The sequence below is a fragment of the Pogonomyrmex barbatus genome, unplaced genomic scaffold (assembly GCF_055798465.1).
Source record: "Pogonomyrmex barbatus isolate J1 unplaced genomic scaffold, ASM5579846v1 scaffold6, whole genome shotgun sequence".
Taxonomy (NCBI): domain Eukaryota; kingdom Metazoa; phylum Arthropoda; class Insecta; order Hymenoptera; family Formicidae; genus Pogonomyrmex; species Pogonomyrmex barbatus.
The window spans coordinates 8,209,042-8,232,198 of record NW_028297160.1 but is presented as its reverse complement, the minus strand read 5'-3'; the positions used below and the strand labels follow the sequence as shown (position 1 = coordinate 8,232,198).

General features: G+C 33.3%; 1 protein-coding gene across 5 annotated transcripts in view; it reads right to left on the bottom strand.

Annotated features, from left to right (window-relative positions):
- Positions 1–15,351, bottom strand: part of LOC105424865 (protein amalgam) — a 270,737-nt gene extending 255,386 nt beyond the window's left edge. For 2 of the 5 annotated variants that reach the window (XR_016140765.1, XM_089082921.1), the window contains exon 1: positions 15,142–15,346. The gene's annotated coding sequence lies outside the window, so the exon portion shown is untranslated. Of the gene's footprint in view, positions 1–15,141 lie in introns of all 5 variants that reach the window. The other 3 variants (XR_016140761.1, XR_016140764.1, XM_089082922.1) reach the window with 3 other exon arrangements.
- Between the last annotated feature and the right edge of the window lie 7,806 nt (positions 15,352–23,157).

Here is a 23,157-nt window from a genome sequence, read left to right as displayed (position 1 = left end):
GCAGATAACCGCGGCATGGCAATGCCGCGTCATATCCACAGTTTCATTGAATTCGTGGCATCGAGCCGGAGTAGATCATTAATTACCTATTACTGACACCCTTGCGGTACAGTTAGCACCATTACTGTGTTAAATCACTATAACCGCCGAATCCTTTGTTGTAACGTGCAATAAGATTAAATTAGCATCACTCCGAAACTCTAGCAGATAGTAATTTAACAATGATGTAATTGCGTTGCATAATCTGTATTCGTTAAAAAAAAAATGCCTTTCTAATTTTAAGCTTACTGAACAATCTCTATTATCTCCCGTCACGTTAATCTCAAAAAAATACATAAGATTTTTACGATTTACAATTTTTTACATAATATTTTTACTACAACAAGCTTTCCAAAATTCTATGTTTTATAATTTATTATGTATGACAGGTAACGAGTTGTTTTAAAAATAAAGATACAAAACTATGCATATTTTAATAGATGTGACAAAAAAAAATAAAATTTTTTGAACACTTATTTTATAAATTATATTATTTAAAAAATTATCACGTACATCTCTAAATTATATAGCTTATTATATAAACATTTAAAAATTTTAATTTTATAATTTAAATAAAGCTATCGGAGCTATCGGATCACAACGTATGGTTGTATGTTACAACAAAAAAAGATGATTATGTCAATCCTGATTATCTGTTACACTGTTTTGTCGCGTTATAAACTCTAATTCTCCATCATGTACACGCACTACTTCGGGGATCGTTAAACCTAACTAGGCGCACATCATCAGAACGTCTTTCGAATGATTTCCGGCAGTAGTTTCCAACAGCCGGCTTACACTAGATAAACCCGAGACAGTACCCGGAAAGAGACGGCTTGATCGAGCGAAGAAGGATGGAAAATAGCGAATAGGCGGGAGCAAAAGGGTGGACGGCATCTGGTATCGTGAGTCTGGGTTCCGCCTTTAACGTGTTGCCGCGTCAGCGTTACACCCCTGCCAACCCCCGTTGCGATTTACTGCTAAATAATATCTAAACAGCCGCATTCACCATCCACCGTGCGCTTCCGCGTACTCCTATACACCGATGCTGTCAGTCCGGACCAACCCGGCTGCACATGGCCCTTTCTACGCCTGCCGCTACCAACCGCCCCCTCCCCTTCCACCCCCCCCCTCGATGTAGTCGGCTCGCAACCGGTGACGAGATTGTCCCCCTCGCACGCTCGCTCAACGTGCTACGTTTGGTCGCGCTAAATATTTGCGTTGATTAACAATCTGCCCACGGGGGGCAAGCCGAGTTACGCAGCGCGAGGGCACCGGCTTTCTGCTGAGCGACCTGGTTGTCGATCGCTTGCAACTGCGCCAACTGCATCCGTGGTGCACACTGCGGCCTGATGCTAACGGTTAATCAACGATCCACCTCGGCGACTCGCGCCGCCACGGATTTACCCCGTAACACCTCCCTATGACGAGTCGTCACCGCGTCGCGGTTTGTCCACCGATCGCCCGACGCGCTTTAATTATACTAGCTGTGCCAGATTATGTTGATATGACCGTGATTGCGGTCACCGAGTTACATCGTGTTACACAGTGCCGCCCGAGCAGCACGGTGTATAAAATGCGGTCGCCGATAGCCCATTAAAAGTTGGATCGCCGCGTATTATATTTTTCAATAATACATATCGCTATGATCATACGTACAAATTGTAATATTGATTATTTTGTTAATAATATAACTTCCTCTATGTACAATTTTTTTTTTGAAAATTTGAATATTACAATATACTTTACAATTCTATTTTTTTTTTTTTAAGTCCAATATGTCCCCTTTTATATGTCACATTATAGTCATTGTCTACTACCCCTATAAATTTTCTCTCTTTTTTTATTTTTTTTTCGTTAAATATCAATACTTGATACTTGAACATTTTTGTAAAATTATTATTTTTAAGATTATTATAACGTAATTATTAAGATTAAGGAAAAAATTCGACAAAAAAATATATTCCACTTTTACATGCACATGCGCTCGCAATACCAGCATATTATGTTTGGTAATTAGAAACGAACAATGCAGATTAGAACGCGCAGTAATAGGAGAACGGAATGGAGAAATATATGTGATACAAAGTTGCGTATATGGCAACGAGCGATTTGTTATCCCTTGTGTACTGTCACTGCAGGTCGTGTTTCACCGAAATCCAGATTCACCGCTTTCTATTGTCCTCATATTTACATGCTGCCTTCACCCGAGCGAGAGAATTAGGAGCGTTTTGGAGTTACCGGCGCGTACGAATGTGTATGTTTCGTACACTACTCGCGGAGATGCAGCTCCTAATTACAATCCGAAACTGGTCTATTGAATAGTTCATTGAAAACGGATTCAACCGCTCGTATCTCGGTAGTAGCCGACGTGTAGTTATGTAATCATAAAGGACGATTGCACACTTAATCAAGAATACATTTTCCATTAAGGTAATATTTATCAGGCATTCCTATTGCTTCGTAATAGATAATAATATGCAATGTAAATATATATCATTATTAAATGTAATTATCATTAAGTTTAAATAATGATGATATTTCTGCATTTCTCTTTCAGTTAAATCATCGAAAGAGAAGTTCAAAACTACCGTTATTTTATCATAATTATACAAGCTTCTGCACTTAAAATAAAAAAGTATTTAAAATGCAAAGAGTGCTCGATAGACATATGCAAATTGTTTAGCTTTAGACTCACTGTCATTTAAAAAATTTCAACGTGCAATATGCAAATGAGCGTCATTGATTTGGTTTTAAAGCAAATTGACGGACGTTGACAAATCCATCAAGAGAGCTCCACTCGTAGTACACAGGGCAAAGCAGGAAAGCACCAAATGGGTAACCGTTGCAGGTGCATCTATATATTCAGCAAACTAACACAGGAGACCCCAGCTGCAACTAAGCTCCTATCTCCACTAATTAGAATGACGACAACGCCCAATGAGATCCCTTCCGGATACGAGTTTCATAATGAAAAATGTATCGCTGTATTCTTCACTATTTTTTATAATAGTTTGAGTAAAGTATGCGATGCAAAGCTTCTCTAGTCTTTACGTTGTGATTTTATTTTAAATTTAACAATATTTTCACATGTGATTTATTAGATACTTGAAACTTTTTATTACTTTTTTATTGTATCTGTAGTTTACATACAAAATCAATTTACGTACTATATATTTATAGTTTAATTACTTTATATAATTATATAAAAAAATACAGATCTAATAATAGATATTATTGAATCTGCATTTATTTCAATACGACAATAACACATTGCTAAAAATCAGTATAAGCAGCAAAATGTAATAATGTTAAAAATTCAAAAATAAATTTATGGGATTTACAGTCCACATAATGCTTTTTATAATTTATAATTTATTCTACAGTAATTAAAATTCAGATTATTGCAATTATGTGACAATAACTTGAGATAATAAATGAAATTACATTATATGTGATTCAGCCCTATTCTCGTTTTCTAAAAACAATCTGTATGTGTAATTATCCTTTTCGTTTCCTGCCAATCTTTAAAGTTTAATTTATAAATAATGTAATAGCTGAATAACTTTTACATTACATTAAAACAGAAATACTTATTATTTATTAATTTATTTTCATTATTAATATTTAATTATTATATATTAATAAATTTTAATATACTTATTAATTGTTATGGATATTATTTTATATAACCTTATTTTATATATTATTTTATATAAATTAATATTTATTACGTAAATTGATTTTGTGTGTATTTCTTTATGATAGATTATCAACTTTTCTTTGACATTTACAAAAATTTACAAAAAATTATAAATTTAAGATAAAAGTTTGAAATAATACATCATTATTACTTTGTAGCTTAAAACATAAAAGTATATGTATCGCGCTACCTTTTATTCCGCGACAATTTTTTACCTCTACTTTTGTATTTCTATTTTTGTATTTTTGCTTTTATTTATATAACGTTATATTTAGTTTTCTTCTTCTTTTGCGCACTCTATATATTGTACAAATACTTTCCGTTGCTAACATTATTGCTAACATTTATTGTCTCTTGAAACTGTTCGATAAATTTCAAGCGATTGGACAGCTGGATCGATCATGTGATGTGAGAATCTCGGTTGGTTTACGAACGGATGTACGACTGCACGATGATAATTCCCATCGGTGAAGCAGCTAATTAACTAGAATATCACGGATCTACGAAGAGCAATAAAGATATAAGATATAAGATAACACGATCGCACTGGAAAAAGCATGGATATTCTTCGAGATTACTATCAGACAAGAACCCATGATAAAATAGAAATAAAATAAAAATTCAAAAAGAATTTATTAAAAAATAAAAAATTCAGATTTATATATAATACTTATTTTTTTGTTAACTAATTCGTTCAGTCTTTCGCGTTCTACCAAACATCTTTGCTACCATTTGTCTTGTATTCGTTTACATATGTTCGCTTCAAAACGTGATTCATAATCCAAAAACGTCCGATCAAAGTTTATACTTCTAACTAGAAAATCGGATTTTGTCGACGGATTCATCGCTTGTATAACGGAGGAATTTCACCAGGTTAGTAGCTCAGAGATGCGGCAACAATTCCCATGAGCGCAGCTGCCAACTCGCCCTTGCCCCTCCCCAATTGCAGTCGCTAATTAGAATGGCATGAACGCTTGACCGTAGCCCGAAGCTGAGCAGCAATCAGGATCGGGATGATGACACAGCTACCTGCACCTTTTACGATGAGTATCCCAATCAGATTGCCGTCTTCAGATTCCGGCGCAATCGCTTTTACGAGGAACAGTCAGTTTTTCTACAATTCAAGATGATTTCTTTTTTCCCTAAGGATGCATGTCAAGCCTCGTTGCCCCTCTTCATTTCTTTCGCAAGATTAAAATCAAAAAGAACACATGAAATCTACTTTATGATTAAAATTTATGTTCTTTTAAATATTATCTTTTTGACTTTCAATCAAAAAACATATCAGCAGAACATTAAATAATTTCAAAATATGCTATATTGCTTAAGCTTAATTCGTTTTTTACTTCATCTTCTTTATTTTAGAAAATTTTTTGTTTTCTGTTTTTTAATATTATACACGTTTAGTTGTTTGGTTTATTGTTAATTAAAAATGTATAAACTTATACAAAAAGATTTCTATCATTTTTAACGTATTTTTCTCACTAAAAGAATAATAATTACATTTAATATCGAGAGAGGATATAAATCAGTAAATTTCGCCAGTTTTCATTTATAAAACGAGCACTTTTTGTACAAACGTTTCGATTTTCCATGTAATTCTAAGCGGCTATACATTTTTCTTGAAAAAAAATTGACGTTATTACGCTATCGCGTCTCGGTGTTACGATCAAATTATCTGTCAGAATGTACAAAGGCTCCAACACCTGTTACTATCACTACCAGTCCCGCTCATTTTATTGCAAAAATTCCATACAGTGTGGAATCGCGCTTAATACCCCGAGCACGCCTTTAGCTCGAGGGCATCCTGCGGAATCTCATAAATCGTAGACATTCTTCGCGTGCGTCCAGCCAACATCCACGGATCATGGCAATTCAATTACAATACCAATCTTTCATAAGAGCCCATGGCTTTTCTAATGCAATCGTGTCTGTCGATTTTGATGTGCTGTCAGATAACCAAGCATATCGGAAGCATATCGCGTATACGCACTTATCGCTATCATATAATTTCAGTGCCACGATGTGCCGAAAGGATGTGCTGCCAAACTTTTTATCTGAGAAATATTATTTTTCTTTCTATTTTTTTTTTTTTCTCAAATTTCTCCAATTATCGCACAGAAAACAACCGTCTGGAAGTATACGCGAGATTGCTTTTGGATTACATTTGATACTTTCGATCGTAAAATTTTTACGATTAACTCCCTAAGTATCACATAATTCGTTTGTTCTGAAAAAGCTCAGGCGCGATAATCATGAAATAGTAAGTTTCGTGTTTCATATTTGATATTAACTCATAACAAACATATATCCATATTTTCTTGCTTATCATTCAATGCAAATGCTACAAGAGGAAAGTAAAATTTGATCCAAAATCAAACATTCTTCTCGAATAAATTTCTTTGTTATGGAATACGTATCGGTATAACGGTTGCTAACTTGACGCTAAGACAGCAATAAAATAGCGAAACACAGCGAAAAGGAAAACAAAATGAATGTACGGGAATAGAAGCGAATTTACGAGGCCGCTGCGCCAGTATATTCTACATTTACCTCGAAATGACGAATGCAAAACTTGCTTTTCAGATCACGTCTCGAGGTGCCTTACAAACACTAGTAGACGATATACGCGTTCTCCGCGCCCACAGACATACTTTATGTAATACAGATTCTTTAAGACGGTCGCGTGACACACGTAATAATTCCGCGAGCAGAAAACGCGTAAAAGACTCGGGAAAGACGGTGGTAGCTCGTAAAAAGAACTAGACAAAAAAAATAGAGATAATACTCACAGACGTAATTTTACCATTTCTGAATATAATAGAAATCCGTGCACGTCTCGACGCTACATTAACTCGACTGTTTCTAAAATAAGTGTTGCGTATTTAATTCGTTAATGCTTAATCCATCATATGAATAATATCCCCTATATTTCTATCTTCTCTCGCGTCCGTCTGTCAGATGCCTGTCAGTTTCGTGAATCATTTTATAACGGAGCTTTCATTAATAGTTTGAAATCATTGTGTTTGATAATTTTCAGAATCGTAATTGTCCACATCCTTTTACATTGTGTTATAACACATAGAATTATTATCACGTTACCATTTAAATCGTTTCGTTTTTGAAAAGTAACGCGGAGACAATTTTTCAAATGGGTACACGTAACACATAGTGGCCAAGAGTCAAGAACTTCCGATATGTAATACTTGTCGTTCATATTTATCGAGAATCAAATAAGACACGCAAAAAAGATTAATGGTTTAGTGTTCATAAAATCATATATGGCAAAAGTTAGTCCGACGTGATTATATCAGCGAAACTTAACAAAGAATGATGACGGTTCGATAACTGTTACTGCAATGGAGATTTAATAAGTATCGCTTCAGTGCGGCTTAAGCTCCGCTGAAAGTTTCGTGAGATATTTACCCCACGAAGGGAGATAAACGTAATGATTTTGTAGTGGATACCGCTGCCATTCCGGGTGTCCTTCTATCCTCTGAGGCAAACCCTTCTCAGCTTCTCCCTGGAAACTCACTCTGTCCAGGAACTTGAGCTAGTCCATTCTTCGTGGGTGCCTTTAGCCCTTTCCTGACGTCCCATCCTCCCCCGCCATCCCCACCCGCCCCCTAGGACGAAACGTGAAACTTCAGCTTCGGCTTCATGGGATCCCAGACGAGTGTTTAGAACTTTGAAACACCGGACTCTGGCTTGCGCAATCATTGCTCAAGCCTGACCGGACGCAGCGGTGCATCGTTCTTGAAAGCATATTTGGAGAGAACTATGATACGATAGTATTTAGTATATTTTCAAAACAAATGCTTTATTATATTATATGTATAAATTATATAACAAATATAAAATGAATAAACAATATTCAAATTAACATAAAACGAATAACAATATTCAAAACATAAAACATAAAAACACTAATGTTTTATGAATAAGAAAATGGCAAAATAATTTTATAATAAATATTTCTCAAATAATTTTTTTATAAAAAGTTTTAAGTTTTAAATTTGCCACATTTCTTAAAAACTTTACCAATTTTTAAATTAAAATTGATTTTATAATTGTCTCATTTAACATTTTTATACAGCACATATTTATATTTTTAAAAATTTGTAGTACATAAAATTTTAATTTGCTGATTGATTTTCTTAATAAAGAAAATATGTTCTTAAAATCTTTTTAAAGAGGTAAAATATTCTTTTTAACTTTCTTTCATTCTTATTTTCTTCTAACGAGCCTAAAATATTTCTTGATCGGAGTAGCCGTCATGAAACTTAGCGATTTGCCTTGCAGAAGCGGCATTTATTATGTCGCAAATTTACGTCGCAATGGTCGGTATTGTTCTTTCTGACTGTTAAACTCGACGGCGTCCATGATAGCGTGAAACAGGAAAGTTAGGCGTACAAACGTCAACTAAGTTTGCACGTCAGTTTGTCCAGTTATGTTGATTTTAGAGTCTGCAAAAGGTATTTAAAGGGTGTCTATTAAACTTCATATACTTGTATATGAAATGATGGCTGGCGAAGAAAATAATCCTTTTTCCTTATCCGCGATTATTAAATCCCGTTTTAAGTTTCTCAATTAAAATCGTAACGTTTTTCACTTTGCTTCTCAAGCGGTATAACGAATATTTGTCTAAATTTTCACGAGAGAGACTTAAATGGAAGAAACTAATTTTCAAGAAATGACATGCCAGTACAACTACAGAGTAGTTCAGAGTTTTGCTTTTTTTAGAAACGTAATATAAATGATTGCTCGACTGTCTATTAAGAAACTTTTATGTCAAAAAATATTATTACCAATTACGTTACATATTGCAGATTTGTAAGTCCTAACTAAATTTTAAAATTATTGAAGATTATAAATACAAGGAGAATGCAAATATTTTTAATATGCCTCTTTTTGAAAATGGATTAAGGAAGACGACAATGTTTGATTACATTATTTCACTTTTCCTTTATTTAAAGAGCATTTCCAATAATTCATAGAATCATTAATTATTGTCGTTACCAAGAAACTCCGAATTGTAAAATGTTTACGCGCTTTGCAAGATCTAACGTCGCAGTTCACTGTGAAAAAGTGACCCAATTACCAATGAAATTTATCTTAATTACTATCTGAAAAACTTAATTAAGTGATAACTGTCGCGGAATGTTACGAAGGCGAAAAATTTTCTTCATTTCCGTACATTTTTCAATGAAAAATTCCAGCAATCAAACCATTTCGACTTTGCGTTCATTAATCATCGAAAATAAAATTCATTTATCATATTATTTCCAACTTTTTTCTAAACTTTGCGTAAATAGTTTACGCGTAAACAATGTTTCTTATGCACTGCGGATGGCATATATTTGCTCAGAGCAAGAATGCGATCAACAGAGGACGTCGAAATAAGAGCACTGGAATTTCAATATGGACGTAATAAATCGGAGAACTTGGCTGCTTATTTAAATACTTTAACCCTGTATCCTCAGGTACATTTAGGTATTCCTAGGTAATGGAAATTCCAATTGAAATTCCGAGTGCAGTTTTTTAATTTCACCTCCGTCAGGGTTACTCTGTAAAAACTCGCTCTCGCCTATGCCACGACGGCGCTTGGAAGATGTTGAAATGAATCTCTGTTTAGATATTTATAAATTTGCGAGTTATGAATTGACTCTTGAATGATGAACTCTAAATATTAATAAAGAATTATTGACATATCGCGTCAAAAGAATATCTGGACTTAGCACTTAGCACTCTATACGTTTCCCTTAAGTGCCGGTAACTGGGCGTGTCGGACTATAAAATAATTGAATTTCGAGTTCAAAGGGGCGTGCGGTAATACCATTACCTTACGCCGGGTGGTGCAATTAAGGTGTGTAAGGCATTTCGATGGTACTTCACTATCGGACTCCGCCGGTGAAGTTTTCTGGGCACGTAGATATTTTTATCATTTTCCTTCCCGAGACGCGGAGACCCGATAAAGGAACTCGCGATCGGCGAGCAGTTGCACGTAGATCAGATACGCCGAGATCGCCTTTGAAAATTCATTCGCAGCGTCGCGGAGGTGCTCGCACTTCCAACGAGAATTTCCTTAATTCTCCGAACGTAATACGGCGCGTTTTTCAACGAGTTGGTGCATTTCGTGCACTTTTAACTGTGCAGTCGCGTATTGGATTCGTTATGTGAAAGGATTGCAGAAAAAGATTGCTCTGATTGAAATTCGAAGATGATTCTTTGATAGTACGAGCATGATTCTGTTAAAATTGATCTTTATATAACGGTTTTTGCACAGTTTCGCTTGACAATTCGCATTCAACACTTTCGACAGAAATTTCTCATAAATAAATTGTTTCAATCTCGGCAAATGGACAAATTCTTTCGCGATGTCAAACAACTTCTGGCAACTCGTAATTTTTCCTGCAATTTAAACTTCGTTTTCTGCAAACTTTTTACTCAAATTTTACGTCGTACCATCGTGAGTTCCACGCGAGAGTTATGTCAGAGGAAAGCGAAAAAATTTACATTAACCTTGTTCTAAATTCTTCTTTTCAAAATATGTTGTCATAAAATAAAAGATAAATATATAAGATAAAAATTGGCTCTTAATACATATTCTTACATATTATATACAGAAAACATAATAATTTAATAAGTAAAATAAAGAATAAGTAACTTATAAAAATTATTTATTATTAATTTAAAAAATATAAAATAAAATATATTTAATAAAAAGTTCCTCTTTTTATAAGGAGTCCAATTATGTAGTTAAATTTTTAAATGAATTAAAGACATCTTGAAATATATATAAAAGATAAAAATTTGATGAAGGAACGACCGTATCTTCTATTCTAGAGTTCATCATTATGTATCGTTCTACTTTTTTTATATAAATTAACCTCGACAATCAAGGCACCAATCGTGGCACAAAGTAACTCGAGCGTGTCCAATTAGTGCTCATGCAGTTCCGTCATTAGTGAAGTACACGCAAGCGTGATGGTTAACGCGAAGATCGGTCCAGTTTAACGAGGACACAGGTAGCGACTTGCTGGTAAAGAGAACCAATCAACGCCTGACCAACGAACGAGAGAACGAAACACAGTTGTAGTCTGTTTGTGAATGCAAAGAGACAGAGAAATCCTTTTCTCTCTTTTGATTCTCTCTTTCAATACACACACGAAATACAATATTTTCTCTGATATATCCTTTTCTGCTTTGCATATGCGCAAAGAGTCGCATATAAAAGAATGTAGTTATAAAATTTTTACATAGCAAAGAACTCAATAAGATGAAACTATATTATATCAAATTTATTTTATCTAGTTTTAATATTAATTATTTTGTAAGAATACGATTCCAGTTAATTGATTAATTTGATTAACTTAAACACTAACAGAATTGTAGTGCAACCGACAAATTCTGAGAAGAGTTATCTTACTAATTTTTAAGAAATAAAAAGCGAATTTATATTATTTTTTTTATTTAAGCAATTATATATAATGCACATTAACATTTAAATTAGAAGTAATAAAGGGAAACTTTTTTGCCTTTCTCTCGCCGAGATAATGTACCTACATTTATTCTTTTTCCTGAGCGAGTCCAATCTTTGTCAACCTATTCACGCGCCGCAATGCGGAGAATCACAAGACGCGGTAGAAAAAAGATATCATAATTGTGAAGTACCGTGGCAAAGTGGATTTCATGATAAAATGAGAAAGCGCGGAAGAAGACTCGTGAGCTAATTAATCCATAAGACGAACCGCGGTGCAACCGCAGGGAAATTGTACTTTAGACAACCTGCTCGTTAGCCAAGCGTAAGTACGAACAAAGTCGGCCACGTTTCTCCGGTATCGATCTTTCGGAAGGTATACGTAATCAACCGGAAGCGGACAAGTAAAGTCGCAATGTCGAAGAAACAAAGCCACACATGAAGCGTATGTAATCGACATTCAATTTCCGCGGCGATTTTCTTTCTACATTTTTCGTTGTACTTGTAAGAAGATAATAGTGCAGTGTAATCGTGCAATCGTGAAATCGTAAAAATATGAAAAATTTCATATTTATTTTACGCTTGTGATATTGAAAATAAAACAAGGGCACATTTACATCTCGGTAAAAACCAAACAAAAGATTAGAGACTAAAATGCAATTCAAAATGCAATTCAAAAGATTAATTTATCAGATACTTGTTTAAAATTACGTTTTGATTTCAAAATAGTCAACTTTTTTTTCTTCATGTAAAATTTCTTATAGTACAAAATAATAAATATTTTATAATTTATTTATTTTTTACGAAACTTCCAATACTCTATTTGTATCAATTTGGACGTAAATGATTCGAGATAGAATTTAGAATGAGGCAAATGATGTATGAACTACATTATCGATTCTTCTCGACAAACTAACGAATGCGAAGCACATCTTCCGATCAGAGTTGAGCTTTTCCGAATCGATTCTTATTCATTCAGCTCTCTTTAAACGAGAAGATTTTACTTTTCTGTTTGGACTAGCTATTTGTCATTTGCGTTGTTCATTACAATTGATTCATCCGAATTTCGACAGAATGTACCAGCAAAATGAGAAGACGGAGTACTTGGACGGAGGAAACAGGCGGAAGTGGAAATTACGAAGAAACTTAAAGAAGTTTAATCAGTCCGAAGAATGATGCGAACGCTGTTCTGGTATCTGTGCACACGTATACGCGAGGAAGTAGACTTCCTTGGGAAGAAGCATACTTCACTTGAAAGTAGCAAAGTTCGTTGAGTCTGTACGAATCGAAAAGCACATTTCATCGGGATAGAGCTAGGTGGCCCCAGCAATAATCACAAATATCGACTTCGGAGAGCGTATCGCGAAAATAGAGAAGAGAAAAGCGCATCTTTCACCGTTGTTTTCCCTAATTCTCTAACTTTTCGTTTCAAAACGTGACGTACGTTTTTATAATAGAGAAGTTAAGATTACTTTAACTTTAAAATGAGATTTTTTTTATTATATTTAAAATCCATAATTTTATGAAATATAATGCAAATATATAATACTTTTCTCGATTTCAAATTTTTTATTACAAACATTCATAAATATTTAGTAATGATGATACATTATAGCTTTACGTAGATCGTAAAATAATTGACAACAATGCTTTGAGAAGAAAGTCTTCTGATTATAGTAATAGAAATCACAATCTAAAATCAGAAGCTTTAATCAATCCACGTATAACTAGTAGTCCATATAACTAGTTCCTTCTGTCATTCTTCTTTTTTATCGTTCAACCTTATACAAAGAATTTTCTTTTTCTCTTTCTCTCTCTCTCTCTTTCTCTCTACGTCTTTAACTTCACATTTCCGCGACAGTACACACGTAGAATACGTTCGGCTTGTTACGTGATAATGACCGGTAAGCGTCATTCACGGACATTTCCTGCGTCAGCAGGTAGTCGCGAGATATTGTTACAGCATTACTTATATTCCGAGTAGAGGAAGCTCAAGGCAGATAAAGCAAGCGTGTACATGAGGAGAAAAAGTAACACGAGAAGATTCCGAACGAGGAACAATTCGAGAGGGTGAACAATGAAGCTCTTCTCTTCGCGTCGCGCTCGACGAAGTTTCCATCGGCAGCTTTCGACGAGCGATCGGCCGTGAATCTGCGTTCAACAATAATGATGCGCTGTTTATATTTCACAGCCTAGCCCTTCCTCCGGGCGTTGCAACAAGGAGAAGGCAACACGGCTGAAAGGAGGATAGCGGTTTCAAAGCCGCGGAATGGAGAATATCCGGCCCTATGCATCTAAAGGGCCCCCAAGTTGCAGGGATGCTCAACACTGCGAGCTCGCTTTCATCGTTACGTACAACAACCTACCTATATAGATGTACTGTAATGCAACAATTTACAAACATGTTCTGCTGCGCTTACAACGCCGTGATGCTTAATCTTCATTACATCACGGCAGCTTTATGATTAGCGGGGAAACTATCGAGATGGATATTTTTCTTTGTCCTGTCGTTAATGCTTCATAAAAGTTTATTAAAAGAAAGAAAGGAAAAGCTGTCTCACAAACATTAGCATTATAAATTTATTTTTTCCTTTTTTTTTTTTTAACGGGCAGGTATATGTTATCTCAAGTGTTTCTCTTTTCCAAAATAGATACACGTTTCTTAAATCTTCTTATATCTGAGAAACTGGTTTAATGTAAGGTTTTTTATTTTAATTTATCGTATAAGAACCCCCTATCTCTTCGTAAGTTATAAATTTTGCACGTTACATTACGGCGTATCCTCAAACTTGAAGTTAGAAGGCTCAGCGTCGTGTAACACGAGCAAGTTTACAAGTCTCTTGAGTCCGCGATTTACATAGGTAACGATTACGCAGGCCGACATCGGAGACGAGCTCAAACGCATATTATCGAATGCACTGGACGCACTGAAGTGCTCTCGATGCGAATGCATCTTTGATAGTAGTAACAGTGGGATTCGTCGCGGAAACTTGTCCTAGATGAAATGAAACTGTGGATTATAATTACGATTCTCTCTCAAGTATACTTGAGCCACGAAGAGTAACAAAGTGCACCCGAGAGTCTTGTCACATATATGTGCACATATATTGCAGCTTTGTAAAACAGATCGTACAAACGTATCCGCAGAAAAATTCCGCATTTGTCTCAATCTCAAAGTTGTATTCACAGCCATCAAACAAACTGTATGGATTATAAAATTTACTCGAGTAAATTTATTTGATATTATTAATCGCTTTTCACAATTTATTGTACATATTTATTTTAGAAAATTAAAAAATTTTTTACTACTGTTGTAGCAATTGATCTTTCAGTAATATTTCAAAAATATCTATTATTTTTCAACAAATGAAGTGCATTAAATGTTAAATACATATTTATTTAATGTTATTCTATAATTATTATAATTTATCACTTTTTTAATTTTTAATTTTTCGGATATTAAGTATCCGTAATTTATCAACTTATACAAAATGTCTTATCAATTGCATACAACATTAAATTATTTGACAAGTGTTCCAAGGTTTATCATTAAACAAGAGATTAGTATATTCCGAATAGTTTCAAAGCCGAGAGAATTATAATTCAAACTTTAATCATTTAAATCTCTTGAGAAAATTATAATAGTTTATATATATTATTATAGTTATATTACTCTAATTTTATTAAAATCTATCAGAGATTTAAAATCAATATCAATATCTTTTAAATTAAAAAATATATTAGGCAAATTTAAATAATTACATCGCTATACTTAAATTATCAGAAAATTTGATATTTTACATACAACAAAATATAATTTTAATCTATAATTTTGTATATCCTGAATTTTATAAATACTAGAACATTACAAAGCTTCGCGCTTCGCGTACGCATTTATTGTTTAACATTATATACTTACATACATACATACTACTCCTTTTATATTGGCTATGATTTCCTAGCGAAGTCAACACAGGCCACGATTCAAAACAGAAATGCACTCGAGACAAAAACGATAATTATATGAGCGATAATTGAAAATGTGTAATGACGCGATACAAAAATTTCTGTGGGGACGAGACACGTTCGATCCACTCAATGGCCTGACGAGGACTCGTCGATTAGATACTATTCGTAATATTGTTGAATATTTTTTATACACATAGTCTTGTACACATAGTCAGCCTTGAGAATTGTTTACGCGCCACGGCTAGGACACTCACGTGTATACATTCAAGGCAAGTAGCGCGTAGCGTGTTTACGAGCGGCCCACGTACTACCATTCATTCCCCGGCGTTCGTACGGATCAGGTGGCAGTGCGCGTCGCTCCGCATTTCTTCACATTTCTTTCAATTAAAGAATACTAATTTATGAGTTGCTTATGAATGTAATAGTAAATGCTCATTAACCGAGACGATTCGTAAACGTATCGAAGCTACGATTCTATAATAAGATGTATATATTTCGCGCGATTTAACCTTTCAAATTTATAACTTTTTGTAACTGACAACCTCCCCAATGAGTACTCCCTTGACGTGGCGGAGGGGCTGAGTATTCCGAGGGTATTTCGTGCCCCAAAGAAGAAACTAACTGTACTCATTGCATACCGTTATTAATAACATTAATATTAACGTTAGGTAATACTAATGTTATTAATAATGTATTAACATAGCATAGCCACAAGTCGTCCAATGACTCTTTGTGGCGAATGCGTTTCATTTTGCGCATTAATTGTCGATTTTTGATTGATATTTAACCGTCGAGTTAAATGTGAGTGAACGAACCGTCAGATTAATGATTCATAAGCGTATCGAAACGATAACTTTCTAACGAAATACACACATTATTTAATGTTCGGTTATTAAAAGATACTATAGTGTTTCGTGTAAGTTAGATCGTGTAAATTATTTATAATGTATTGAATATTATTGTCGTAGTCAGACTGTTGGTGGCACAGCTTTGAGAAATGTTTACGCGCCGCGCAGCGCGCTCCATTGTGTACGTACGGCAAGTAGTGCGTATCGTGTTTACATGTGGTCCACGTGCTACCATTCAAAACCAGCATTCGTACGAACAGGTCGCTGCGCTGGTCGCTCCGCGATCCTTTGATACTGAATGATACTAAACGTTGCTATTTCTCATGAAATAGTATTTTAAATAGTAATAATAATAACTAATAATAGTTTTAAATAGTATTTTATGTAATAATAAATGGTTTTTAACCATAATTAACGACATGATTAACGATTCGTAAATGTATCAAAGTAACGACTCTTTAACGAAGTACAAACATGCTTCGCGTGATTTATTTTTTTGAAATTCACGACTTTTTTCGAACATTAACCCCTCCAATCTTCTTCTGCTTTGATCTTAGCCCTTGCTTGAGGAATGTGTCGCGAAAAGCTCACCGACTTGGGTGCTGACTATTTTCACGGGCAGCTAAACGTAGAGTGCCGTCAGATATCGCGTGAAAGATTTTTATTTAAAATTAGTCCGCGCGCGTTATTAAATTCGCGAGTGTTTTTCGCGAGTGTCTTGTGCTGCGAGGACGTTCAACGAACATTCTGAGAGGAGGAAGAGGTCTAGGAGAGGCATCGGGCATCGGCGGAGCACCTTGCGGTAAGTATATATTTTTTGTTAACATAAAATTATATGTGTTTTTATTTATCTGAATCATTGAATTTTGATAATTTAAAATTTACAGTTTGGAAAAGAAAAACAATTTAAAATGATTGAATTTATTTCTTAAAGATTTATTAAAGATTTTTTAAATTATATAATTATATTATTTTAATTATAATTATATTTTAATAAATATCTAATTAAAAAATAAATAGATTACACAAAAATTACTAAACTACTATATTTAAAATATCTATTATTTAAAGCGTTGCTATAATTTGCATGTTCTATTTGTGTTACAGAATCATCGTAGCTACGTTGCAGATTAACTCCGCTGTTGCGCATCGAGTCGGTGAGTGGTAAATTTTTTATATTGGGGTAAATTACAATCATTTTTATTTTCATTTTTTATTTTTCAATATTTTCCTCTTATCATTCAATTTTCTTAAATACTATTCATAACTTATCATCGAATTTTCTTATTTTGAATCGAAGATTAATCACACGTCTTACGAAAAAACGCGATATTATTTAAATTAAACGCGATATAATAAATTAAGTTTAAGAATCGTTATCACAAATTTAATATTTTATTAATATTTGAATAGCCCTCGCGATCGACACAATTTTATGATCGACGTGAAAAATTTGTGCAAAAAATCTGCCGATATTGACGAACAAACTAGTAATTAAAGAAATATATCTTTTTCTTCTCTCTGGCTATATGTGGCCAGAATCTTTGTCTATTCAATCGACGGTGGAGCAACGTGGCCAGGAACAACGAAAGATAGATTCAATCTGGCCTAAAGAATTATAAAAAGTTAATTAATAATATACTAATCAAAATGATTAAAAATGTTAGTGATTCATAGAGATTTTTACATATGTATGTGCGATTGCACGTAATTATGGGGGAAAATGATAAAATCCCATCTATGTCTTGAACGTAGATTTTTTAAATGTTGAATTTCCTTTTCTGTTAAATACATTTCCCATTCAATTGCGGATTAGAAATCCCGCTAGATTAGCCAACATAAAATAGGGATTTGTTTAGGTAAGGAGGCCATGAGAAAATTTACAGATAGGTAGAAATACTATTAAAATTCGCGGATAGATGCAATGCTATGAAAATTCGGGTGGGAAAAATTGAAGCGGATAAGAAAATGTTATAATTTAAAAACTCTATGATGAATCTATTCAAAATATTAGTTATAAAATGTTAATTAATATAAATATTTTATTAATAAATATTCGGACAAATCAAAGAAATGTTAAATTAAATGTTAAATTGAAAATAAAAGAAATGTTAAATTAAAAATTAAAAACTGTTAAATTTATGTTTAAAATCTTATATATTATAAATCTTATCTTATATATATTATAAAATTTAAATTGAAAAAAGAACACAATAAAAGAATACGGTTGGCATCTTAGACGCCTAATAATTTTCTTTTCCGAATTCATACAAAAATTTAATATATATAAAGATTTATCACATTCTGTTGTTTAAACATATTTTTAGCTTATTGTATTAATTTGGTTAATTGTAAAGTTTTATCAAATTTTATTTTTTAATTTTTGAAATATGAAACCGAGTAGGATACTATAATAACACGAATAGTGATATTATTGTAATCTGAATTATAAAAATTAGTGTATCTTTTACGTAAAATGATAATTAATATATTAAATAAGATAAATGCAATATTAAAAATATATTTATTATTATAAATACATTTATCAAATATAGATAATCACTGCGTTAATATTTGATTAAGAATTTTATATTAATTAAAGAAATAGAATTTTATAATATTCTCGTTATTTGCGAATTGTATTCATTATTAAATAATTATTGGATACTGAAAGCAATCATCTACATTATAAGAGATAGATAAAAAATATGTAATAATAATAATAATAATAATAATAATATAGATAACACAAACATTTTGATGCTTAATAATGTTTAATAAATTATTAATGTTTGATTCTGTAAGTTATAATATTTCTGTTAAAATATAAAAACAATTATTTGTTCCAATCATTTTGGTATACGAAATGAGAGATTGTCGAATTATATTGAACGGTACATCGATAATATCTATCATTCAAGGATTGATATTGATGATAAGGACGCGCATCTGAAATTCCAAGTTTCAGTCTCGAGAACTTATTAGGAAGCATCTATTAGCATGACATAATGGCATCATTAGCTCTTACGAGATAGTACAATCGCCAAAGACGAGTGTATTAGTCTCAACCATCCTGCGATTTTAAATATTTATTGATCGGCTTCATCTTTACCATCGAGAACACTTATTTGCTCGATCAAAACGCCTGACGCCTGCTCTTAATGAAATTCGCGTCCGATAAGCTTATATTTTGCATAATCTTTCCAGCGTAATATAAGTTGCCGGCTTCTACAAAGTATTGACTTCACAAAATTATGTTGTGCCGCTAATGGAAGAACTAAGGGAGATGCATGTCGCATAGCCAATGTATTATTAATTAATGCGACGAGTGCGCAAGTACAGCCTTTATTCAGCAGTACGGCCATAGCTTGTTATAAATAAATAATTAATGCTAATGGAGTAACTATTGAAAACGACTTTTATATTCATGAAGATGTTATATGATCCTTGTACATTTAAAAACAGTGCTATATATACAGTTACATAAATAGTTTATAATGTGCACTATGTGTATTAAAAACATATTTTTAAACATCCCATTTTTAATTAGAATACTCGTTTTAACAAAACATAGCTCTTCTTAACAAAGAAAATATAGATAAAAGCAGTGTATCTTATTTATATTGTCATAAATAATCAAGTTTAAGCTTATTGATAATATCCATCAGAAAAACCAACACTTTTTTTTTTAAGATAACTTGTTTTTAAAAAATTGTAGTTTGAGTATTATGTAAGAACGAGCTATGCTTTATAAGACAATTATTAAAGACTAATAATATTTGCAAAATAATCTTTTCAATCTCATTAAAATCTCGCAACATTTTAAATGCTGTGCCGTTAATATTTAAAAGCGATTTGCATGTTAAAACCTTGGCGATTTCAACTGCTTTGACTCCTCGCGAAGGCTATTACTTCCTCAAGGCGCAAGAATTCTTGCCATTTAGAGTCGGAGATTCTTCGTTCTTGTGCGGCACGTCGTATAAGGTTTCGTGGTTTAATTAGCGGTCGAGAGATCGTAAATACGCTTAAAAGCCGTACAGAACGAACCCTTTTAACGATATCTCCGCAATTTGCCTTAAACGACCCGCTCCTCCATTTGACGCTAATACTGCTAAATCTCGCGCGTGAATCGGAGTTCGAGCGGGGGGTTAGCTGTAGAAGGGAGGAGTGAGGTCTGCTCCGGAACGGCGAAGCGAAAGTAAGATAGATGCTCCAAGGGATGCAGAAGAAATTTCCTCAAGGCCAGCGATAAATAGCCCCTAATTACAGCTCTTTCCGTGACGGTAAAGCGCTCTCCCTGTCGCCGTTCATCGACAACAAAAGGGGTATCAATTAGTTAAAAAGAAAGAAAAGAAAGGGACATCCGTGCTCAAGGGCGCTGAAACAATGAAACTGGAGAAAGGAGACCTCTGCGAAGACGAACGAAGAGATCCGTCCTTTTCATTCCTCGTTATGCGCTTTTAGTCTTTACTGTCTCTGCTCCAGAAGTGTAGTCTTAAAGCACGAGTCCTGAAGCAGGTTTGTTCAAAGTTACAAGTCTAGGGAAATGAGTTTGAACTATGATAGAGTTCTTACGCAAGCATATGCTTTCAAGGATTTCACTCAAGTTTTTGATATCTATACGCGTATGATCTGTACAAAATTTCATCCAACTTTTGCCTCATAAATCTTTGAAATTTTAATTACGTGTAATTAATAAGCACGTAATTTTCTGCAATATTAGAAAAGATTAAATATTATTAATGTTAATTATTTAATATAAAATTGTAAATGTTAATACAATTGTAAACGTCTAATTAAAATACACACCATTGCAAGAGAAAGAAGAAATTTGATATATCTTAGAAAAAGTTTTTACTCTGAAACTTTTTATAAGAAACTTTTTTGCGTTACTTTTTTAACAATAGATAATTAACCATGCTAAAAATAATATAATTTTTGTCAACACAACTTTTAGCTTTTAAAAAATTGTGCAAATATATCTCAGAAACTCTTATCAAATATTATAGTCGCATCTAGTATTTTTTATAAAAATGTGCTGCTTTTGTTTCTCTCTACTGACTAAGCAAATAATAATAAACGCTCCTTTTAATATATTTAATATAATGGAAAAAGGAAGCTAAGCATATAATTAATTATACTATTTATGGTGCTGCATGATAACATCATTTTTTAAAACCGGAATGAAACAAAGATCAATGACTAAGATTAATAACAACCAATTAAAATTTAAATATGATTTATATTTTTCGAGATAATTATTTAATAAAATTAAAAATATTTTAAAAATTACATTTACACCGATAAAATTAAAATTATTTAACTATTTAACTATTTTTATTATAAGTAATATTAAAATTTATAATAAATCTATAATAGATCTTGTTAATAAAAAATAAAGTTTTAAATTGTAACAATTATAAATTTTTACAATCTGAGAGATTTTTTTCATAAGTTAGATATTGTAAACAATTGAAATATATATATATATATATATATATATATATATATATATATACGTAATGAATAAACAATTAAATTACACTGCTAAAGAAACGGTCGTTTGTAAACATGAAACAATGATTCAATCTCGCCTCTTTAAATCGAGATTAGCACGAGCAACCTCGTAAAGGAAACGCCTTTCCGCGTTTATCATCGTGCCACGGCTATTCGAGAACAATCCTCGCTTTAGTGGCGTACAAAATCGAAACGCAGAAAGTTAAAGACGTCGTTATTATTTAAACGCGCGAACAGAGGTAGAAAGTCATTTGTCGTCAAACTAAACGTTGAGTGATTGCGATGGATAATGAAAATTACGGGAACACGCGTTTTCACGACAAACACTAAACCATACAGTTAATAGTCTCATTTGTATTACTTGTTTGAATGTGAGAATGACTGTAATATCGCGATTATAAACTTGCTACAATTCCTTGTTATCCATTTTGTGGATTTTCGTAATTGTACGTTTAATATGATAAAAGACAAGTTGAGCGATAACATGTTAAACGCGTGTGTGATGCGAGACAAAGATAATAAATAAACAAATAAAAAAAATTATAAATTATTACAATTTACTCGTTGTCTCGTTCTGTTTTACATTTTTATTTTTATATCTATTTTCGTTAATACTGCACAACATATTATGTAATATTATTTTTACTTCATATATTTAGTGATAATATGCAATGTAATGTATTAAAAAATATATTTTATTTAACATTTTGTATATTCAAAAGTATAGTACAAATCATAAAGAGAAATATTAACTGCGCAACAGACTCTTTTGCCGATATCAAATTATTATAACAGAACTTTGAACGTGTCCATATTGACCAAAGTCCGCTTCATCGAGCAGAGGTATTAAAATTCACCGACGAGAGCAATGATAAGGTCCTCTACGGTGCTATGAATACCTCATAACTTCGAGCTAGAAACTGCAAATACCTTTCTGAAGGCTCGTATATCGGACATCCAACATCGACTTTGCCGCGAGACGTCGCGCGACTGTTTTACTACTCGAAGAGATCGACAAAATCGAGCCGGTCGAGTTCGTTTGCGCGATTGCAGGAGCTTCCTGAACGCCAGAAGGGCTTCATAACTTCGTGTGGCTAGTAGGAAGCGAGAGTAGTGAACGTAGGAGATAGATGGAGAAAAGGGGGGTTTATTTTCCGGATCACTGGAAGTCGTCATTCGAACGGACGGACATCACCGGAATCCCTTAACGGCGAGTCCATTCCCAATGGCGAACCAGGCGACGTCAGTAGGAAGGTACCTTACTTCGTAAGCGTCGCGACGCTCCGTCGAATCGCAGCCACAAGCCACTCTGAAATCGTCCGCAGATTTCACAGTGTAACGTGCGTGCTGCGATTTATGTCGCGTCGAAATGTCTCGACGGCCGCTGAGTACTGTCAAACTCTGTCAAACTCTAGCCCAACGTGCAACTCACAGTCTGCGATTTTTCTGACGAAACAAATTTCTTCATCAAATTAATAAAAAAAATAATCATTTTCATAATTTTGTTTACAATTTTTTTATTATTTAGCTATTTTATATTCATTCTATTAGAATATTTATGAGGGTAACAGACAATAAAATTATCATAAATTCGTAAATTT